The 23,563-nt window shown below is 38.8% G+C and overlaps 1 long non-coding RNA gene across 1 annotated transcript; it reads left to right on the top strand.

The window, feature by feature from the left end:
- Nucleotides 1-10,524: 10,524 nt before the first annotated feature.
- Nucleotides 10,525-11,558, top strand: LOC107824310 (uncharacterized). Its single transcript, XR_001656830.2, has 2 exons — nucleotides 10,525-10,648; nucleotides 11,136-11,558. It is a non-coding gene; the product is annotated as an uncharacterized LOC107824310 (long non-coding RNA).
- The last annotated feature ends 12,005 nt before the right edge of the window (nucleotides 11,559-23,563 follow it).

Raw genomic sequence — 23,563 nt, 5'->3', positions numbered from 1 at the left:
ACCTATCCAAGAAGCCCTGGGCATCCTTTGACTCAGCCCCACTAAAGGATGGAGGATGAAGCCTCCCAAATCTCTCTAGTCTCCTTTGCTCATCATCAGTCATAACAGGAACCACCTGGGATTGAGCAGCTGCAATCGGCTGGGCTGGTAGTACCCTCAATGTTTGAAGTCCCCGTATCACCTACTCTAGAGTACCTGCTGCGGGAGTCTAGGTACCTCTCCCGACCTGAGAAGTGGCTGTTGCGGCCGGAACAGAGACCGCCTGAGCAAGGCTGGTGCACACAGCCAAAATTTGAGCCAAAACCTCCTAAATGCCTCGAATCACAATGGGCACAACTGGTGCCTAAGCTGACCCCACTGGCTCAACCGTATATGGTATCTGCTCATGAGCTCGAGTAACTGGTGGATCTGTAGGTTCTACTCTAGCTGCTGTACCAGTTGCACCTCTCCCCCTAGCGCATCTCCGGCCTCTCGTGGTCCTAGCCGGTGGTACTGGTGGCCATCCATCCTGACCGGTAGCACGTGTCCTCACCATCTGTGAGAGAATCGAATAACAAAAGTTTAGTTCTTGGAATCAACAAGTCTGCACAACCAGAATACAAAAATGCGAAGTTTCCTAAGGGTTCGATTGCCTCTCAAAGATAAGTATAACTATCTCTATACTGATCCGCAAGACTCTACTAAACCTGCTCACAACTTATGAGACCTATGTAACCTAGGCTCTGATACTAACTTTTCAAGACTCAAAACAAAATTGTGGTGATGGAGCCTATCATGGTACTAGGCAAGCCGACTACTCAGACATTTCCAACCTATTAAATCTTTAAAATATACAAAAAACATTTAATTTAAGGAAAAACCCCATTTTAAAAGCGGAGTAAGAAGTCATAGCTCAATACAAAATCCTTCCCAAAAATCGGGGTGTCACCGAGTACATGAGCATCTATACATAGAAACAAAAGTCTGGAAAGTAAAACTAAATACATAAACTAAAAGATAAGAAAAGGGAGGATCAAGGTCTGTGGATGCCAAGCAGCTACCTCGATGATCTATGAATAGATAGACTCTGCGATCAACAACTGTCGTGCCCGAATATACCTAAATCTGCACACGAGGTGTAGGGTGTAGTGTAAGTACAACCAACTTAATAAGTATCACAAATAAATAAGGCAAGGTAAGAAAAGCTTAATTTGTTGAGGTCACTAGTTAAACCAGTACAATCTTGTCATTATTGATTAACATAATACAAGATTTAAAGCTAGCTTATAAGGCTTTGTGGTACGAATATCCACGTGTTAATGTGCACTTGTTCTCAAATACGCTGATCAACAGTATTATGACATGTAGAGGAAACAAACAAGTAAATAAGATAAATGATCCAGAGGATACATGTTTCACACACTGCACGGACTACTCACATGCTAACAATAGAATTTGCATGGACAACTCACTTGCAACACAAACAACTCACGTGTAAATAATATCAATATATGGATCCGCACGGATAACTCACATGTTGCACGGACAACTCACGTGCCAATAATATCAATACATGGATCCGTACAGACAACTCACATGCTGCACGGACAACTCACGTGCCAATAATATAATCCGCTTGGCATAGCCGCAGACTCCAGTCCAAAATGTCATACAGAAGCAATAAAACATGTTTATAGATATGTAATGATTGAAATAAGATTCCCCAAACTTTGGACAGGGTGTAAATAGCGTGATAAAGTGTAGGCATGTGCAAAGTGTGCTATCATAGCTCAATACGGCAATTTCATCAATGAAAAGTATTTATCAAGTTTGTTCAAGGATTAAATATAAGTAGACTCATCATAGCATCAATTAGATCACATAATCTGGTACCACATGCTAGAATCGAAGCTCGAAGCTTAGAAGTCCTTTCTGGGCTTATAGGAGCCTGAACACAACCTAAACATGAATATACAATCCCGGTGCCCGCACATAGGACCATCCCCACGCATGTGCACATCCAAAAGTACGTGGCTATCATAACAATTTAGGCAGTTGGTGCCTCAACCAGGTTTAAATACGATACTTACCTCAAGCTACTCGAATCACTCTGCTAACAAGTCTTTGCCTCACGAATCGGCCTCCAAATATCCCGAATCTAGTTATAAACAATTCGATACAATCAGCAAGGGCTAAAAGAATCAACTCCATTAGAAAACACTAAGTTTCGAATCAAATTCAAAAGTCAATCCAAAAACTGGCCCCCGGGCCCACGTCTTGGAATCCAACAAAAGTCAAAAAAATCGGAAGCCCATTCAACCACGGGTCTAACCATACTGAAATTACCAAAATATAACACCAAATCGATCCCCAAATCCCCAATTTAAACTCTCCAAATCCCTAGCCTCTAACCCACAAAATTACACCTTAAAACTACACAATCTAGGTGGGAAAATCAATAGGAAAACATAATTATTGAAAAAATTAAACCACAAGTAACTTACCTCAAGAATCCCTTCGAAATCCCTCTCAAAATCGCCTAATCCCGAGCCTGAAATGTTTAAAATGGTGAAAATCTCGAAACCCTCATTTTTAAATAAATTGCACAGGCATTCCACACATGGGCTCTAAAAATCCGCTTCTGCAGTACCGCTTTTACGGTCAATTATCCGCCTCTGCGGAAACCACTTAAGACTGGCCAATGTTTCTGTGGTAAAAATCCCGCTTCTGCAGGTGCGCATCTGCTTCTGCGGACCAGCCTCCCCAAACTCACTTCCGCTTATGTGATCCTCCACACGCAGGTGCGAGTCAGCACCTGCAAGAATCCCCCAGCTCAAGCCAACCTCACTTCTGCGCCTCTTCAGCCGCACCTGCGGCCAATCCCCCGCAGGTTCGGTCACACCAGAAGACTCCCAGTTCAGCAATGCACTAAGTCCCAATTTCGATCTGTTAACCATCCGAAATCAATCCAAGGCCCCCGGGACCTTAACCAAACTTACCATCAAGTCCTAAAACATGATACGAACTTAGTCGAGTCTTCAAATCATATCAAATAACAGCAAAAACACGAATCGCACCCCAATTCAGGCCTAACGAAACTAAGAAAATTCAACTTCTACAAACGATGTCGAAACCTATCAAATCACGTCTGATTGACCTCAAATTTTGCACACAAGTCACAAATCACACCATGGACCTACTCCAACTCCCCGAACACCAATCTGACCCTGGTAACCACAAAGTCCACTCTCGGCCAAACTTTCAAATTTTCAATTTTCGTCATTTAAAGCCTAATTCTACTACGGACCTCCAAATCACTATCCGGACACGCTTCGAAGTCCGAAATCACCCAATGGAGCTAACGGAACCATCAAAACTCCATTTCGGAGACACTTACACATAAGTCAACATCCGATCAACCTTTTAACTTAAGCTTTTAACTTTGAGACTAAGTGTCTCAATTCATTCCGAAATTTCTCCGGACCCGAAACGACTATCCCGACAAGTCACATAATAGTTATGAGGCACAAAATGAGCAATAAATGAGGAAACAGGACTACAACTCTCAAAATGACCGATGGGGTTGTTATAGTTCCGAATCTCCTAACATTTTGTTGACCTATCCGAAATGACCTAATGAAAAATAGTCATTGCTTAGCCATGATTGTTCCTTATTTTTTGCCATTTTTGGTCCATAAAACTAGAATTCGGAATGATTTCTAATTTGTTTTACCTAATGTCCAGCCCATCTTCATGAATTCGGGTGAAGGGCTTCGAATCACCTAAAAATTTGTGGACCAATTAGAAACGACCTAATGAAAAATCATCATTACTTCGCCATGCACATTCCTCTTTTTGGCTTTTTAAGGTCATAAAATAGGAATTCACGACGATTTCCAATTTTTCTTGTGCTAATATCCACACCATCTTCATGAATTGTGGCGACATGCTCCTAACGCTAATAAAAAATGACCTAATGAACAATAGTCATCACATCGACATGAATGTTCCTCATTTTTTGACGTTTTAAGGCCATTAAACAGAAATTCAGGATGATTTTCGATTTTTTGTATGCTAATATGTATGTCATCTTTATGAATTTCGGTGACGGGCTGCGAATCGCCTAAAATTTTATGGGGTCATCATAAATGACCTAATGAGAAATAGTCATCGCTTTGCCGTGATTGTTCCTTATTTTTTGGCATTTTTAGGGTCATAAAGCAGGAATTGAGGATGCTTTTTATTTTTTTATGCTAATGTCCATGAAATCAGGAGACAGTCTTTGAATTCTGAAATGACCTAATGAATAGTGGTTAATGCTTCTCCATGACTATTCCTCGTTTGTTTTTGCATTTTAAAGCCATAAAACAAGAATTCAGGATGATTTTTATTTTTTTGCGCCATCTACATGAATTCAGGAGACAGGCTTCGAATCACCTAAAATTTTGTGGGCCCATAAAAATGACCTAATGAACAATAATCATTATTTCGCCATAATTTTTCCTCGTATTTTAGAGTTTTAGGGCCTTAAAACAGGAATTCATGACTATTTCCAATTTTTCGTGTATTAATGTCCATATCTGTCACGACCCTAATCCTGAACCCGGTCGTGATGGTGTCTCTCGTAAAGACAAGGCCAGCCAACTATTCCCAATTCGATGTTAAATAGTTAAACAACAAGAAAACAGTCTACAACATGATTTAATAATACTAAGTAGCAGATAATATTATAAATGTGCGGAAGAACAACCCAACACAGCCCTAAACTGGGGTAGCACTAGTCATGAGCATCTATAAATCCTACTACAAATCCGATAAGTCTATAAACTATTACAATTGTCTGATCAGAAATAGAAATGATAAAGAAGGAGAAACACGAATTTGTGGATGTCAAACAGCTACCTTGTGAACTCCGAATGTCCACCGGGAGCTCTCAACTCGCACTGGCAGGATCAACAACGCCTGAATCTGCACATAGGGGTGCAGGGAGTAAAGTGAGTACTCCAACTCAGTGAGTAACAAATGTAAATAAAGACTGAAAGTAAGAAATCACGTAAGGCACAAAGCATTCTATAATGAAGCGCTAAAACCATTTAAAATCAGTAAATCAGTGAAAGATAGGTAAAATCCATTAACTCAATTGTAGTTTCATGAAAAGCCTTTTTCAATAATTAAGCAGGTAATTGACAGTCAATTATGAAACGTAAACACATAAAGGCTCACCCCTCGGGCACAACATCAACAAATCCGCCCCTCGGGCAACATCTTAGAACAGTACCAATCCCTCGGGCAATCACATAGAACAATAACAGCCCCCTCGGGCTCAATCTCACATCGCAATGGTTATCCGCACTCACTGGGGCTTACAGACTTCTGGAGGGGCCCCTTACAGCCCAAGCGCCATATCAAGCCACCTCGTGGCATCATCACTAGGCCCTCGGCCTCATATCAATTTAGCCACCTCGTGGCGAACATATCCTCGGCCTCATAAGCAGTATCAAATCCTTACAACATAGGCCCTCGGCCTTACTCAATCAAAATCCTCACAACATAGGCCCTCATCCTTACTCAGTCAAAATCCTTACAAGCCACTCGGGCAGTAGTAAAATATGTTTCTCAGCCCAAATATATCATTTAAAAGATCATGTAAGTGTTTAAAACAGAGTAAACATGACTGAGTATGAAAACAATGAAATATAGCATGACTGAGTTCAAGTATAAAGTAAAAACAGTGAGGAAATACCAGTAAAAATCCCTGAGGGGTTTAGTTGACACAAGGCCCAAATATGGCATTCAGCCCAAATCATGATGATAGCAAATAGATTTCGGTCAAATACGCGGTAAAATAGTCATTCCGGACGGACTAAGTCACAATCCCCAACAGTGTACGACTCCACTCTTGTCATCAAGCATGTGCCTCACCTCAATATAGCGCAGCAATGTGCAAGTCTGGAGTTTCATACCCTCAGAACATCATTTACAATCATTACTCACCTCGAACCGATCAAATCTCTAGCTCGCGACGCCTTTTCCCCTCGAATCAGCCTCCACTCGCGTCGAATCTATCCAAAATCAGAACCACGGTGACAAAATATGCTAAGGGAACGAAGCCCAAGCGAAAATAATCAAAATATGACATAAATCCCGATATTACCAAAACCTGACTCCCGGGCCCACATTTCGGAATTCAATAATTTTTACATCAATAGATTCCTTATCTCCTTACGAGTTCATACATATCAAAAGTTCAGAAATCCGATCTCAAATGGTCCTTCAAATCCTCAATTAAAGGCCTAAGTTCCCAAGCCCTAGTTTCTCCAATTTTCACCCTTAATTTCCATAATTTCTAGCTCTAATCCGTGAAATAATAGCATAGGACCGAGTTTTAGGTCCAAATTCCTTACCTCAATGAAGTTCCCTTGAAATCCCTCTTTCAAATCGTCCAAAAAGCTCCAAAGCCGAGATAAAATGGTGAAATAGCTCAAAATTCGCGAAGGCCACAATTTATACTTTCTACCCAGTCATTTTCGCATCTGCGGTACCGCATATGCGGTTCTTCTTCCTCGTCTGCGGTACCGCATATGCGGTTCTTCTTCCGCTTCTGCGGAAATCACTTAATGGACCAAACCCGCTTCTGCGATCATTCTTCCGCACCTGTGCCTCCGCTGGTGCGGTCCATCAACTGCATCTGCGGTTATTGCCTTTCCAAGCATTTCCACTTTTGCGATCCATTATCCACATCTGCGACTTCGCAAATGCGGTCCACCTTAGTCGCTTCTGCGGTTCCTGACGACTTCTCCAGGTTCCGCTTCTGTGACCACTCTTCCGCTTATGCGGCGCTGCACCTGCGGTCCCCAATCCGCAGGTGCGAAAATACCAGAAGCAGCAAATCAGCAGTTGCAACAAAGTTCAAACTTCTCCGTCAACCATCTGAAATCACCCCGAGGCCCCGGGGACCTCAACCAAAAGTATAAACATATCCTAATACCTTATTCAAATTTGTACCAATCTTCAAAACACCTCAAACAACAACAAATCAACCAAAACACGTCGGATTCAAGCCAGATTTTTTAAAATCTCTCAAATTCCGCTTTTGATCTAAAGCTCAACCAAACCACGTCTGAATGACCTAAAATTTTGCACACACATCCCAAATGACACAACGGAACTGCTACAACTCTTGGAATTTCATTCCGACCTCTATATAAAAATCTCGCCTACCAACCGGAAATCGTCAAAATATCAACTTCGCCAATTCAAGCCTAAATCTACTATGAACCCCCAAAATTCATTCCGATCACGCTCCTAAGTCACAAATCACCTTCCGATTCTAACCGAACGATCGGAACTCACATCCGAGCCCTCTATCACACAAGTCAACATCCAGTTGACTTTTCCAACTTAAGCTTCCTTAAAAGAGACGAAGTGTCTCAAACCTTACCAAAATCATTCCGGATTCGATCCGACCAACCCAATACCACAAAACACGGATAACAAAGCATAAAGAAGCAGAAATGAGGAAAAATGAAGTGGTAACTCATGAGACGACTGGCCGGGTCGTCACAATAACGTCTTCAAGAATTCGGGCAACAGGCTCCGAGTTGCCTAAAAGTTTGTGGGCCAGTCAAAACGGGTTAATGAACAATAGTCATTCAAGACTATGTATTAGCGGCTTTTGTTATATCCAACTTTATCATAATATATTGGAAAAAGACCGCTAACACCTCTATATTAAAGAAGCCTTTTCATCTCGAGATATGAACAATGAGAAACAACACAAAGACAAAAATCAAAAAAATTAACGCTAAAAGAACATAGTCCGTACATCTTTAGTTTGCTAATGCTAATCAGTTTCATTCCTTTGTTATTAACGATCAATGTTGTGAAAATATTTAGTGTTAAGCAGGGGCGGCTCAATATTTAGTGTTAAGGCCCCAAAATTAATTATATATATAATATAAATAATTACTCCATATATTTATTTTTAGTAAAAAAATAATTTTTTTGCAGTCACATGTCGTCAATTTTTATCCTCTACTGCGTCCATATTTTTAAACTTTATACTATATACTATTTTAAAATATGTAATGTAATTATGGTTGAAAATAGTAGGTAATTAAATTTGTAGCTACTTCCTATCTTAATTTTTTTCTAATGCATTTGAACTTGAATCATTCTTGTTTATAACTTCGGTATTGTAAGATTTTTTTTAAAATTCTTTGAATATCTTTTTAAATATTTTCAAGTTCAAACTAACTAGAACATTAAATGATTAGATTGAAAAATATGTTGTGTAGCCTGATTCCTCCTAAAAGCTTGAGCAAACAACTCAACTTCTTAAAAAATGTACTTTGGGGGGAGACATTTTTGCCCTTGAAAAAGCTTGGTCGAACAAGTTATTAACCTTAAATATCTTTTAAAGCATATCTATGAAGTTAATGGTTTTACCAATTTTCGGAATTAAAAGTAATACAAAAAATATACAAGTAAAAGATGATACTCTAATTTGCATTGAAGTCTTAATTATATATTTTTCAATATTTCTATTGCTTATAGAATACTTTTAATATTTTCTCTAACAATTCCTCAAATGAAAAAAGTTTTGTGAAGTAAAATCAATAAAAATTATGTCTCGTGAGAATTACACGTAATAACCATATTATTAATTGTAAACAATTTATTATCAAAATTTATAATTAATTACTTTCTTACATTTTAGGAAGCTATAAGAACAAATATCAAATAAAATATAAAAAAAATTACTAAAACAATTTAGGGCCTCTTTTAAATTTTGGCTTTAGGCCACATATTAGATTGAGTTGTCACTGTGTAAGATAATTTCATATTAGCAGGGGCGGAGGCCCAAGCCGAACTAGGGATCCGGCTGAACCCAGTAACTTTTGTTCAATATATATATATATATATATATATATATATATATATATATATATCAAATTTAGAACTCAGTTACTAACACTTGAAGTCGTGTACTAAAATTCAGAATTCATAAGATTGAAATTCTGACTCCGTCTATGCAAATTAGCCATTTAACGTGTTTCTTTTCCTTTGATATTCATATTAATGACCTTGATATGATAAATAAAGTTAGCAACAAACCTTTTCATTCTCTTAACAATATCCCCTATGTTATTTTACCAGGAGATAATTAAGCTCCTCGTTGGTCCCTCACCTGATGCTTTTTCTTTATTTTGAAATCCACTTTCTTTCTTTTTCATAATTTGTGAGTCTATATATATATCACCGATAGGTCATGATCTTTTGTTAACTTAATTTGTTGAAAAGTTATCTTAACCTTTAATTATTTAGAGAAATGAAAAACCACTTCACCTTTAGCTTTTAGAGAAATAAAGAGTTACTTGACTCATGACCCTTTTGAGAAGTAAATTGTTTGCTTATAAATAGGGTTCTTTTGTATTGAAAGAATCAAGTAAGAAAGTTTAAAAATCTCTCACCCGATTAAAAAAAGTTTTCTCCTACAATCTTCTTAACCTCGATGAAGTGAATGCCATCAATATTTTGGCACATGTATTAATATGTTAAGGTGCCATAAATGAGAAGGAAAATCACATGCGCTACTTCAAAATGTCATGTGACCTTGTCATCCAATTACTTTGTAAAATAAGCAATTAAAAAGTAGCGCAGTTAGTTCATTAATTGAATAACGTGCGAAGTTCAATTACCAATAGAAATATATATTCCTTGGGATCTACATTAATTGATTTTTTTTGACTATTTTTACGTATATTAAATATGTTTACAATTAGGTGATTATGCTACCTCGACCCTCCAGATGAAGAAGAAGAAAACAGGTTTGATTTAAAGTAATATATTTTTTATTATAAACAATTCAATTAGAATTTTTAATTGTTAATATTAATACCCAATATAGTCCTGGCTAACACAAAAAGGTTTACAATCATAAAAGAAAAAAGCCTATAGTTTCCTTTACTCAAATGGACAATGCTAGTTTAATAAAAAAAATTAATAGCCAAATGCATAGTGTAAATGCTTTGGATTGGGTTAACTTTAATTCTAACATGCATCATGCGGAAAATATGGATCTCAATTTAAGTCAACCAATTATTTAAAAAGGTACTCCCTCTATTTATTTTTAAGTGATTTTTAAGGGTTTGATACACCCGTTAAGAAAGTTATTTAATAATATTAATTAAATAGGTTATTTTACTAAAAGATCCTTATATCTACGCATGGAAAATGTAAAGATATTTTGAAATGCATGCTCTTAAATGTAAAGATATTTTAAAAAGGAAGGGAGGAGTAAAATAAAGAAGCAATTTTCCATATAGAGTACTTTATTGGCAAAATGTCTCATTCCAAATCTTAAATGCATGTTCATTTTTCGAAAGAAGTGTAATTTTAAACTATAGAATGCATTAAAAATAAGCTATGCCATCGTGATCACGACTTGAACTACAAATAAGTTCAGAAATAATATAAAATAAAATAAAAAAAGCAACTGTACTACATGCTTGAGAGGTAGTTTACTTATCGAGAGGCCTATAAATTACGACCTTTTAAGAGCAATGAGATACTCGTACAAAAACATCATAAAGCTGAAGTATTAATCCTAGCATGACGATGTTTAAGCTTAGTTTCGTTATCACTATTCTTATCATTGCAGTCACTAGTTAGTATCTATCTCTATATTTCTCTACATTATACTTCTACATTATGTATTTTGTTAATATGTATATAGGTATATAGATGACTTTTTGTACATACTTCATTTCAATCCATAATGTGCATGCATTTGTTTCATTATATGATGTTTAAATGTGAATTTTAATATTACGATGATGATTATTTGATATTGATATTTATAATGGTGAAATACTTCAGTGAATATTCCCTTGGTCGCAAAGTAGTTTCACTATTGTTATTTTTATCATGGTAACCACTAGTTTGTATTCATCTTTATTTATCTTTATATTACACTTGTAATTATATTGTGTTTGTTAATATGTATATACACATATTTGAATTTGTGCATATTTCATATGAATCCATTAATAAGTACCCATATGTTTCATTATATGATGTTTAAATGTGAATATTTCATATTATGCTGATGGTTATAATTTGATTCTAATAATTATGATGGTGAAACTTTTCAGTTAATGTACCGGGATTCTCAAAGAAACAAGTCATAGCTACACCAGATGTTGATCATGTTCTTTTAGGAATCTCGAAGAGATTACTTCCACAACTGAATACTTGTATTAGATCTTGTATTTCGGACAGTGATTGCAGTGATTGTTGGATTTGTTGTGCTTGTAGATACTCGGCGCTATATGGTGGCCACGTGTGTGAGGTGCGGTAGTGAGGAATGGCAAAAACTCAACTACAAATTCCTATTATATGCATTAGAGTGTTGTTGTGATTTTAGCGTTTTTCTTTGTCTTTTTCTCATTTCTTCGTCTTTTGTGCTTTGTAAAAGTAATAAACGAAGTCATGAATGACTTTCTATTTCGATACAATAATCGATCATAAAATAAAAGAAGTCATCATATGTTTATAAAATTTTATCGCTTGTGTAACCTACCTCTCATGTTCTTCTTCTTGTTCTTTTTTCCTATTCCTTTACCCTTCCAAATTTCTGTAACTTAGTGTTTCCTTTATTATTATTATTATTATTATGGGATTTTCTTTGTTTTATTTGTTGGGTTCTTGTGCTCTTGAGAAATCACTCCACAGGTTAAAAAAAAAAGTACATTATTTATATGCTCAAAGAAGTGAAAATTAAGTACTACTAACAAGTGACTTTACTATACTACAGATAAAGTTCGGTGAACAAAATGTGAAATTAATCCAACTTTTAGATATAAGCAATTAAAAGTCAAAATGAAAAATAAGTAGAGGGGGAGATTGACCGGTTGAAGACTGGTTACTCGTAAAACGGTATAGTTGAATTTATACATGATTTTTAGACAAGTGAATTAATTTGATCCTGAAATAATAAGATAATTAAAAAATATACAACACTTAGCCTTGATATGAGGATGAAATGACAGAAATAAAGATTCTGGTAGCGAATCCTCCGGGTGCAACTGTAACAAGAACAGAAAATAAGAAGATAAAAATTATATAGAGTTTTGAGTAGATTGTAGCATCAGTTTGTCAGAAAATTCCTGTCTTTACAATGATAAAAGAGCTCGCTATTTATAGTTAAGTCTGGGGAACGAGGTCCTAGGATCGTGCCCCCCTTTAATGTCAATTATGAAGTCCATTGATGGAGGTGTAACAGTGAGCATAAATGTCAAATTCCTTGTAACGGATCTCGTACTTAATATTGTGGAATATTATTCATTAATGCCACCGGGCGAAAGGTATTTATAGCTTCTTTATGAATGTCATTCGTTCCGGTATCAAATGGGATAATTGGCTTCGGTTCCACATGTCATTCTTCTAAATGGACACCTGGCATGACACATTTTACCCTATATAGATAGTCCACCTGCTTTCCGATGACATAACTTTGTGTTACCGGAAAGTTGGTAGAAATATTCTTTTGGCGTGAACTATTATAATTCCCTCTGAAGGCTTCTGACAGTTGATTAGATGCACGCCTCTCTGCATTTAATGCCCTGAACACGCTTCATCCCACCATTCAACATAGCTTTTGCCGATTATCGAGTTAATCATGGTCATGAAATTAGCCACCAAAACTTTTACTTATACGCATCAACCTTCTCCCCTTATACTCCATAATTTTCCAAGCTTTCTAAAACCTTCCTTACTGTTAATCAACCTTTCTTTAACTCCCTTCAAACGGCAAAGCTTTTCTTTCATCCAAATGGATTTTTCTTCAAAGAACGTTAGCTCTTCAAAGGGCAAAAGCAAAGCCGAAGATGTTTCTCCTCCAATGGTGAATTCTATCATTCCTAGAAGTCTTGTTCTAACAAAAGACATCGAAGAGAAATTCCCTTCTGCTCTCCCTCGTACATGGGTTGTTAGTAGATACCCTTCTTCCATCAGTTCTTCCGGTATTCCTGTTGTGAAGGAAGACTGCCGCTATCATGATTTGGATATTATTGCTCCTGATCTAATAGAGCGAGTGACCCTACCCAAGGAGGATTTTACATATTTTTATACGTATCCTTTTATTGTAGGTGCATTTTTTTAGTGAAGAGCTTGACTCTGTTATTGTGGAGTTCTATTTCAGCTATCAGGTGTGTTTGGCACAAGTAAGTCCTTCTGTGTCGAGGACGATTGCTTGTCTTAGGTGCTTGTGCCTAGAGACAGGGGAAGAGATATCTTTAGATCATGTAATGAATCTTTATTCCCCCAAAATCTTCCGCGGAGGAATGATAACTTTCAGCAAACGTGGCCAACATGCTCTGTTTTCTAGCATGGATGATGACAACGACCGTGGGTGGATTCCGTTGCAATTTCCACCAACGACATCATTCCGAAAACGGATTCATCCTTTACGGAAGCATGGAACCGCACTTGTAAACTCCTTGTTTAATATTTCCTTTACTAGGTATTCTTTTATGCCCGTATTGATCCTCCATCCTTCGCCTGTTTCAGTAACTCGATGGGTTCCACCTATGGTTGAAGGCTAGGACTAGTGGGTCTAAAAAATATTGGATGTCACTAGCCTGAAACTCACATGTGAAAAGAACTTGCCCTCAAATATGGGTGGAAGGCCAAAAATCATGGTAACTCAGACTAATCTTGTTTCAGTTTTTCATGTGAAGATATTGATTGATCTCTTCTACCTTTTCTCTGAAATCAGGTCTACTAGCGGGCTCAGTTGATGTCCCCGAAGACGATGTTTTAGCCGACCCTGCTGATTCGACGAGGCTGCTTCAGGAGGTGCTCACTCGAATAGGTGTCTCTAGCTTGCTTAGGGCACAAGTAATTCATTATGGAGTTTCCGACCGGAGAACAAGTAACCAAAAAGAAGGCGTTCCTCCACAGTCAGCGGAAAGAATAAGAGGGAGAACCTGTTGCCCCTGAGTCGTCTCCGGAAGTGGTAGTGACTAGCCCTCTTCTTGGGCCGGTCATAGACACTGTGATAATCGACGATGATGGAGAAGCTAGTGATGGGAGAGCTTCTCTACATAGAAGTCGATGAACCTCATCAACTCAACAGAATGCTCAATCTGTAGAGTTAGTTACACCAACCGAGGATGATGTCTCGGCACTTTTGGGGGAATTTGATATGGTAAAAAATGCTAACTCCCATTCTCGGGTCCCAGTTGTTGTGCCTGGCACTACGTGGCTAAGTACCGGGTCCCGGCCATTTTTGGTTGGCGAGCATCTAACAACCAGCATTGCATCTGTCGTAGCAGCTTCTCATTCTTCATCGCTATCAGCTTCATCTCCATCTTCCCCAGCTCTTCCATCAGCAATTGCTACATCATCTCTACCGGCTGCACCTGACCAAAAAAAGGTGTTCCTCTTCCCCAGTCCCAAAATGGGAATTTGGGGAAAAATTATGCAGTCCCCTTGAAGATCCACAAGAGAGGAGGAATGTTACTCTTTCGGTCTCCACCGGATACAACTTGCTATCCCAGCCGGTAGAACTTGTTAATTATCTGAAACCTTTGGTTTCAGAGAATGATTGCGAAAAGAAACAAGCTCTCTCGGGAGAGTGCTTGTTGAACAACGCCTGCACAATGCCGCAACGGTATATTCGTTAATCCTTTTGTTGTTTCTCTATTTTTTGCCTGAACATATCCTAAGTTTTCCTTTCTTACTTTGTAGGACAACTTTCTTGCTTTCGAAGGCCTTCAAAGGTTGATTCGGGAAAAGAAGGAGCTTACCTCCGAGCGGGATCAACTTTTGGTTGAACGGGATCAAGCCATTATTCGCCTCTCGAAACTGGAAACCAAGGTTGTCGAGGCTGTTGTGTTGGAAACTCGTATGCAGCAAAGTAAACAGGAAGTGGAGACCCTTATCCAAGAGGTTGCCCCGTTAATGGTCCAATTTGAAGAGGCTAGGTCCAAATAGGTTGAAGTCCATATTTCGTTCTTGTTGCATCCGATCGTGAGGCTGCCTCCACTAAAAGATTGATCAATTTATAGGCAGCCTTAAATTCCAAGGCCGAAGAGCTTCCTGCTGCGGCGGTGAAATATGCCCGATTGTGGGGGCGGGGGGTATATAAGAAGACCCTTGAGAATAATAAATTTTTTAGCTATACTGTCTGTGATTTGACGTTAGCCTCAAGTCCATTAGATCCACCCTGGAAAACCTTTTTGCCGAGGTAACTCAACTCAAAGAAGAACTTAAGCACCAAGCGGTTTCCCTCATTTTAAGAAAACTTACGCCATGTACAACATGAGGAGAAAAAATCTTGGAGCAGGCCAAAGCTTGTATCATTAATTTTGATGCTAAAATTGCTGCTGCTTTCTTTCGTTTGAACATTTATGCAAGTTTTAACCTTTGGATTCTCTTTTGCTTAGGTATTTTTGCACAGGTTTTACTGTTTGCGTCTAATTATACAAGGCCTTAGATGTAATCCCCCCCCCCCAAAGTATCTGTATTTCGGGCACAAACTCGTATGAGTTCAACCCTTTAACGTGAGGATTTTTGTAAGATTTGTGTAAGTTTGCATTGTGCGTCTTTTTTTGCAAGGCTTTGGGTGTATTTTTCCCCGAAGGCATTTTGATTCCGGGCGTAAGTTCTTCCAAAATCAACCCTTTAACATGAGGGTTTTCATAAAAGAGGGCCTTCTTATGTTTATGTTGCTCTTGAAGAGGACGTCTCCTATTTATTATGACACTAGCATTTTAAGTACTTGTTTAACTTTTAAATTACAAAGTTAATTCATCGTTCAGACAAGAAATAAGATAAAAACAAATGGACTTCATTTTATTCCTTATATTTTCAAAAAGTACATAAGCATTTGTTATGCTAAAAGAAAGAAATTGCTATTACTTGTTGCTAACTTATACAACTTATTTCCATCGGATGGCCGCGCAGTCTCCAGTCTTGATGATACAACTATGTTTTCGGTTCTTATTTTCCAGACAATGTGGTAGTCATTGTTGCCTTATCCTCATATCATTTCCCCCCCCCCCCCCGAGTGTTTGAATGCGAAGAATGCAAATTGGAACATTGGAAGTTTTACACCTTCAAGGATCCCACTAATAAATTGCTAGATAATCCTTAACGCGATAACATACTTTGTTTCCCCTTAGAAATTTATGCTATCGGGTGAAGGACTATCTAACAACCCTCTAGTGGTTTGCACTTTTGAACGGTCGGGTAACCTTTGCTCGATAGCAAACTTAACTTCCTGGTGGGAATTTTGCTATAGAGCAAAAGATTATCTAACCGTCTCAGAGTGGCTCTTTTCATGTGTGCCTTGTTATTAAAGGTCTTATTGCTTCTATTGAAGCTTTCTTCGTAGTATGACTTCTGTTGTTGCCTCGTTAAAAACCTTGTCAGAAAAAACCCAATTGGGATAAAAATTGGTATAAGGGAAAAGAGTGCAGCGCATACTTTCACTTCACGTGATATTCATCAGCAATAATATGTTTTGTGGTGTGCCATGTTCCAGCACAACTTTTCTCCATCTTGATTCTATAATTTATATGCACTTTTCCCGGTGGCAGCTGAAACCCAGTAGGGGCCTTCCCATGTTGGACCTAGCTTCCTTGCATTGAGCTTTCCGGTGTTTAGAGTTACTTTCCTTAAGACCAAGTCTCTTACTTTGAAATAACGGAGGTTTGCTCTTCGATTATAAGATCATTCCGTTCTCTGCTTTTGGGTTGCCATTCTTATATGCGCCAAATCCCTGCGCTCATCAAGTAGCTCCAAGCTGACTAACATTACTTCATTGTTTGATTCTTCATCTGCTTGGAAATACCTCAAGGTGCGTTCCCGTACTTCCACCGGGATTAACACTTCTACCCCGTACATGAGGGAAAAAGAAGTTTCTCCCGTGCTTGATTTAGCCGTTGTTTAGTATGCCCATAAAACTCTGGGTAATTCGTCGGACTATATACCTTTAGCCGCTTCCAACCTTTTCTTGAGGTTTTGTATAATCACTTTGTTCATTGACTCCACTTGACCATTTGCGCTTTGATGGTAGGGTGAAGTGATAATCCTCTTTATTTTCAAATCTTCGAGGAACATCGTGACTTTAGTGCTGATAAATTGTGTCCCATTTTGGAATGCTATCTCTTTTGGTATTCCGAACCTGCAAATTATGTTTTTCCACAAGAAATCCACCGCCTCGCGCTCACCGATCTTCTGATAAGGACTTGCTTCCACCCACCTAAAAAAATAGTCAGTCAAAATCAAAAGAAATCTTACCTTATCGGGAGCCGGCGGCAATAGTCTGGCGATATCCATCCCCTATTTCATGAATGTCTATGGGGACAGAATAGAATACAATCGTTCTGCCGGTTGGTGTACCAATAATGCATAGCGTTGGCACTTCTCACATTTTTGTACGAAGTTTTTGGCATCTTGTTCGATGTGAGGCCAATAATATCCTACCTTTACCAATTTCATAGAATGCAATGGTTCTGCCGGTTGGTGTACCAATTGTGCATAGCGTTGGCACTTCTCACATTTTTGTACGAAGTTTTTGGCATCTTGTTCCATGTGAGGCCAATAATATCCTACCCTTACCAGTTTCATCACTAAGGAATCTGTGCCTAAATGGTTGCCTCATATCCCTTTGTGGACTTCTCGCATAACCTAGTTATCTTCGGATGCCCCCAACTAGCGGGCCAGCAGGCTTTGGAAAGATTTTTTGTACAGTTGGCCTCTCTTGAAGCTATATCGCGTTGCATTGCGGTGGAGCACCCGAGATGCTTTGAAGACTTCGGGCAGCTTCCCGTGTTTGAGATAATCGATGATTTCATTCCTCTAGTCCCAAACCAAAGTAGTCGTATTTACCTCATACTTTCTATCTGCATCCAGGACCAAGTTCATCAGTTGTACTACTGTCCCGGGCTCCAATCCCTTTATTTTCGTCGATGAACTGAGGTTAGCCAATGCATCTGCTTCTGTGTTTTCTTTCCACGGGATATGAGTAATCGACTACTGCTGAAATCTATCTTATAGAGCCTGGACCATTACTGCATATTGTTTCATGTGCTCCTTTTTGGTTTCGAAGATCCTGTAGATCTAATTTACCACCAGGTGTGAGTCGCATTTGATTTCTATAACCTCAGAATCTAGTCCTCGAGCCAGTTCGGGCCCTGGAATTAAGGTTTATACTCTGCTTCATTTTTAGTTAAATGGACCATTTTGATGGCTTGCCTTAGGGTTTCCCCCCGAAGGCATGATTAATAATATACCAAGCCCAAACCCTTTTATGTTTGAAGCTCCATCCATAAATAATATCGAAACCCCCGATGTCGGTTCTCACATCATTACTGCCTCTTTGGTTGCTAGATGAGGTAATCCCGGACAAAAATCGGCCACAAAGTCAACCAAGACTTGTGACATAATTGTAGTTCTTAGTTTATATTCTATGTCTAACTCACTCATTTCGACGGCCTATTTGGCCAACCTACCCGAGAGCTCGGGTTTGTGAAGGATTTTTCGGAGAAGGAAAGTGGTCACCATGGCTATCGACTGACATTGGAAGTAGGGCCTCAACTTCCAAGCGGCGACTACGAGAGCTAAAGCCAATTTCTCCAAATGTGGGTAGCGAGTTTCTACTTCCATTAAAATTTTACTAACGTAATAAATTGGAGATTGCGTACCTTTGTCCTCACAAACTAAAAATGTGCTTACTGCAACTTCCGAGAGTGCGAGATAAACTAACAACGTTTCACCTTCCTTTGGTTTCGAAAGTAACGGAGGGCTTGCCAAGTACTTTTTCAAATCTCTCAAAGCTTGTTGGCACTCCGGAGTCCATTCGAAATTGTTTTTCTTTTTGAGCAGTGCGAAGAAACGGTGACATTTTTCTGATGACCGGGAAATGAACCTGCTCAAAGTTGCCAATCTCTCTATGAGCCTTTGGACTTCCTTCACACTTGGCAATTGGTTTCGGATGTTTCTATGGCCTTGATCTTATAGGGGTTTACCTCAATTCCCCTTTGTGATACCAGAAATCCTAGAAAATTGCCAGAGTTGACCCCGAATGCGCATTTCTCGGGGCTAAGTTTCATATTATGTTTCCTTAGGATGTCAAAAGTTTCTTGTAGATGTTTAAGGTGATCACCTGCATTCAAAGACTTAACGAGCATATCATCTATATAAACATCCATAGTTTTTCCTATTTGATTTTCAAACATCTTGTTCATGAGCCGTTGATAAGTGGCTCCGACATTTTTCAACGTGAAGGTCATCACATTATAGCACTATGTGCCGAAATTTGTTATGAACGAAGTCTTTTTCTGATCCTCCGGTATCATCTTAATTTGGTTGTACCCGGAATAAGCATCGAGGAAGCTCATTAACTCATTCCTAGTTGTTGCATTGATCATTTGATCGATGTTTGGCAGTAGGAACGAGTCGTTCGAGCATGCCTTATTCAAGTCCTTATAATGTACACACATGCAAAATTTATTGTTTTTCTTAGGAATTACGACTACATTAGCTAGCCAGCCTTGATACTTTACCTCTCGGATCGAGCCGATATTAAGTAAGCGAGTTACCTCTTCTTTGACGAATTTATTCCGGGCTTCGGCTATAGGGCATTTCTTTGGTCTTACCGGAGGTATGTTGGGATCTAAACTTAACTTGTGTCCAGCTACCTCTGTCGGGATACCTGTCATATCCGTACGCAACCATGCAAAACAATTGGCATTAGATTTAAGAAATTCAATAAAGCTAGACCTAAGCTCGGGTTGCAGTCCTGTCCCCAAGTGGAATTTTCTTTCTAAGAATTCTTCGAACACCGCAACTTGCTCAAGCTTTTCCGTTGTGGATTTTGTTGCATCTATATTTTTTGGAACCTAGAAATATCTCGGGTACCTGATAAAATTATGACATTTCTACCCCCGGGCTAACTTCATCCAGTTCGGGAGCGTGCGTCAATTTCTGTAATTGTTATGCTACGTGTTCCTTCCCTTTGCTACTTGAGATCGAAATTGTATTCATCTCCATTGTCGTCGGTTGGTCACCCTTTATCTGTTTAACTCCTTCGGGCGTTGGAAGCTTCAACAATTGATGATATGATGATGGTACAACTTTCATCTCGTGCAACCATAGTCTTCCCAGAATAATGTTACATCCCATATCACCATCTACCACTTCAAAAAGAGTTGTTTTTATTACTCCTTCGACGTTTGTGGGTAACACAATCTCTCATCGGGTTGTCATGTTCGCGAGGTTGAATTCGTTGGAGTTTTGTGGCTGGAATGATGCGTCTGGTGAGTTTAGCTTGTTCTAATACTCTTCATTGTATGATATTGGCCGAACTTCCTGGATCCACTAGAACACATTTGATTTTAAAATCTAGCATATTTAAAGAAATTACCAGTGTGTCATTGTGTGATAGCAGCAATCCATCTGCGTCCTCCTCCGTGAAGGTGATATTATCTTCGACGACTTCCCGGGGCCTTTTGCTATGGGTTATTGATACTTTCGTCTTTCTTGCTCCGAAAAGGTGACCCCATTGATCTCGTTCCCTACAAAGATCCTGTTGATCATTTGGTGTGGGGGATCTTCCCCTGCTTTCGAGGGTCCACGCTGTCCTATTTACGACCATAATTGTTCTTAGCTCGGTCACTCAAGAATTTTCTAAGATGACCATTCTTCAACAGCTCCCGGAGATGTCGACAATCCCCAGTCTGGTGTCCATTCATTCCGTGGTATTCACACTGCAAGTTGGGATCCCTGTTGCTGGGATCAGATCTCTTCAGCTTTGGAAACCTTGTTTCTTTGATTTTTCTCATAGCTGATACCAATTCTACTATGCTAACATTGAAATTGTATTATGATAAACTGGGGTAGGAAGGATCCCGTACATCAGGCCCTTCCTTGTCCTGCAATGATCAATTGTTCTGACCGCGATCAGACCTTCTGTAGGCAGTGAATCTATTTGCTGACCGAAAACCTCTGATTCGACCTTCTATTCGTTCGTAGGGGAAAAATTGACCCCTAGAAGGGCGTTTGTCCGTGTCGAAGTTATCTTTTGATTTTTCATTACTCTTCTTCCATCCTTTTGTTAATGACAGAAAGTCGATTTGATCATCTTCTATCATTATCTTTGACTCATATCGATTGTGTACATCCGCCCAAGTAGTTGCTTGGAATTCAAGCAAACTTTCCTTCAGTTTCCGGGAAGCGTCTGAATTTCTCGAATTCAGTCCTTTGGTGAATGCTTCAGCCTCCCATTCGTCTGGAATAGCCAGGAGCAACATCCTCTCCTTGTGGAACTGGGTGATAAATTCTCGTAGCAACTCAGATTCTCCTTGGGCAATTATGAATATGTCGGCCTTTCGGCCTGCACCTTTCTGATCCCGGCATGAACCTTAATAAAAGAATCTTCGAGCATCTCAAAGGAATCTATGCAATGCTCGGGTAACAATGAATACAACGTCAAGACTCTCTTCGTGAGAGTCTCTCCAAATTTTATCAGCAAAACAAATTCAATCTCGTGAGGAGCTAGATTGTTCCCCTTTATCGCCACCGTATAGGTGGTAATATGCTCCTGAGGTTCTGAAGTTCTATCATACTTTGGCACGTGGGGCATTTTAAATCTCTTCGAGATTAATTCTGGTGTCGCTCTTGGTTTGTACAACAACTAGGTATACTTCTTCGAGTCCGGTCCTTTCAGCACTGGTGGTGCCCCCGGGATTCGGTCCATGCCGACGTTCACCTCTCTCATAAACCGTAAAAGTTCATTTTTGAAGGGGTCATTTTCTTTATTAGGGGCAGATCCACTTTCGCCAGCTCCATCAGAACCAATCTTCCCCCTCGGGGTATTGTTATCGACCATCTATGTCATTTAATTTGCAGGAGCATCGGGAAGAACTAGATCTTGCCTATTCACGTTATTGGGATAATGCCTGCTTTAGATGTGTCATAACCTTATCCTACCGCGTGAGGCAGCCTGGAATAATCGCATGTTGCTCTTGTTGGACCCTTACCGCATCAACAACATCTTCCTCTTCAGCATCATCAGACGTTGTCTCCCGAATATGTCGAGGATATCTCCTGTCGTGCATAGGCGCGACATCATTCCCCTTATTGTGGGTGTCACTGATTCAATCCTCGAAATGAGGTTTATCTCCTCGAACCTCAAGATTGTATGTGTTGTTAACTCCACTATCTGCTATTTCTTATGATTTTCTCTAAGACGAAATAAACAAAACACGTTAGTAAAAAGGTCAACGAATAAATTAATTACATGACTTTCTAGGCCCCATGGTGGGCACTAAACTATTTACCCGTTAAACGGTACAGTTGAATTTATACGTAATTTCTAGACAAGTGAATTAATTTGATCCTGAAATAATAAGATAATTGAAAAAATGCATAACGCTTAGCCTTGATATGAAGATGAAATGATAAATAAAGATTCTGGTAGCGAAGCCTCCGGGCGCAATAGTAATAAGAATAGAAAATAAGGAGATAAAAATTATAAAGAGGTTTGAGTAGATTGTAGTATCAATTTGTCAAAAAATTCATGCGTTTACAATGATAAAAGAGCTCGCTATTTATAGCTATGTCTAGGGAATGAGGTCCTAGGATCGTGTCCTTCTTTAATGTCAGTTATGAAGGTCATTGATGGAGATGTAACGGTGAGCATAATTCCAAATTCTCTATAACGGGCAGCGTACTTAATGTGGAATATTCCTTATTAATGCCCGGGGGCGGAAGGTATTTATTGCTTCTTTATAAATGTCATTCCTTCTGGTATCAAATGGGATAATTGGCTTTGGTTCCACGTGTCATTCTTTTAAATGGCCACCGGGCATGACACATTTTACCTATACAAAGACTACTACTCTCGTCAAAAATTTGTTTCGCATTTGGATATATCCTTCATTGCAAGAGAACCGGCTTATATATCTATATATCTTTTGTTCCAAAGAAAGTACTGTCTTATTGGTTTGATATAAATATCGTATACGAATAAAGTTGGCATCAATTCATTTGTCCACCTCAACTAACTCTTGTACCTATTTGTTACTCTATTACACACCAAAATATATTTATTAAATACAAGAAGCTAACATGCACATAAATAGTAATTCTCATGTGTAGTTGAGCACCTGAATAATTTATATCAGGTTTACCTGCTTAAACAAAATACAAACCTCTTGTCTCCCTATCATCATCTTTCCTGTTTTTCTCCCACTGCATAGCTTACACCGCCGTCCAGCGGCGGAGCCATATGTATTATTGGGTTGTTAATTAACATTTTTTTACCAGAAAATTATTTTCTTTATCTAAGTATAAAAAAAGCATATATACGATATATGGACTCCCTTTGGGTTCTTTACGGGTTTACTTCATTATTTATTAACCCTCTTTAATGAAAATTCTGACTTTGTTACTGCATCAACCATCTACTTCAAGAACATCATTATGGTACCTCCTTTGCATTTTTTCAATCTTCCTTTCAAAACACTAAATTTCATTGACAAACAAAAAAAATGGTAGATGAGTTACTGTT

The sequence above is a fragment of the Nicotiana tabacum genome, chromosome 11, assembly GCF_000715075.1.
Source record: "Nicotiana tabacum cultivar K326 chromosome 11, ASM71507v2, whole genome shotgun sequence".
NCBI lineage: Eukaryota > Viridiplantae > Streptophyta > Magnoliopsida > Solanales > Solanaceae > Nicotiana > Nicotiana tabacum.
Note: the sequence above shows the minus strand (reverse complement) of the source record. Positions and strands in the feature narration are given on the sequence as shown.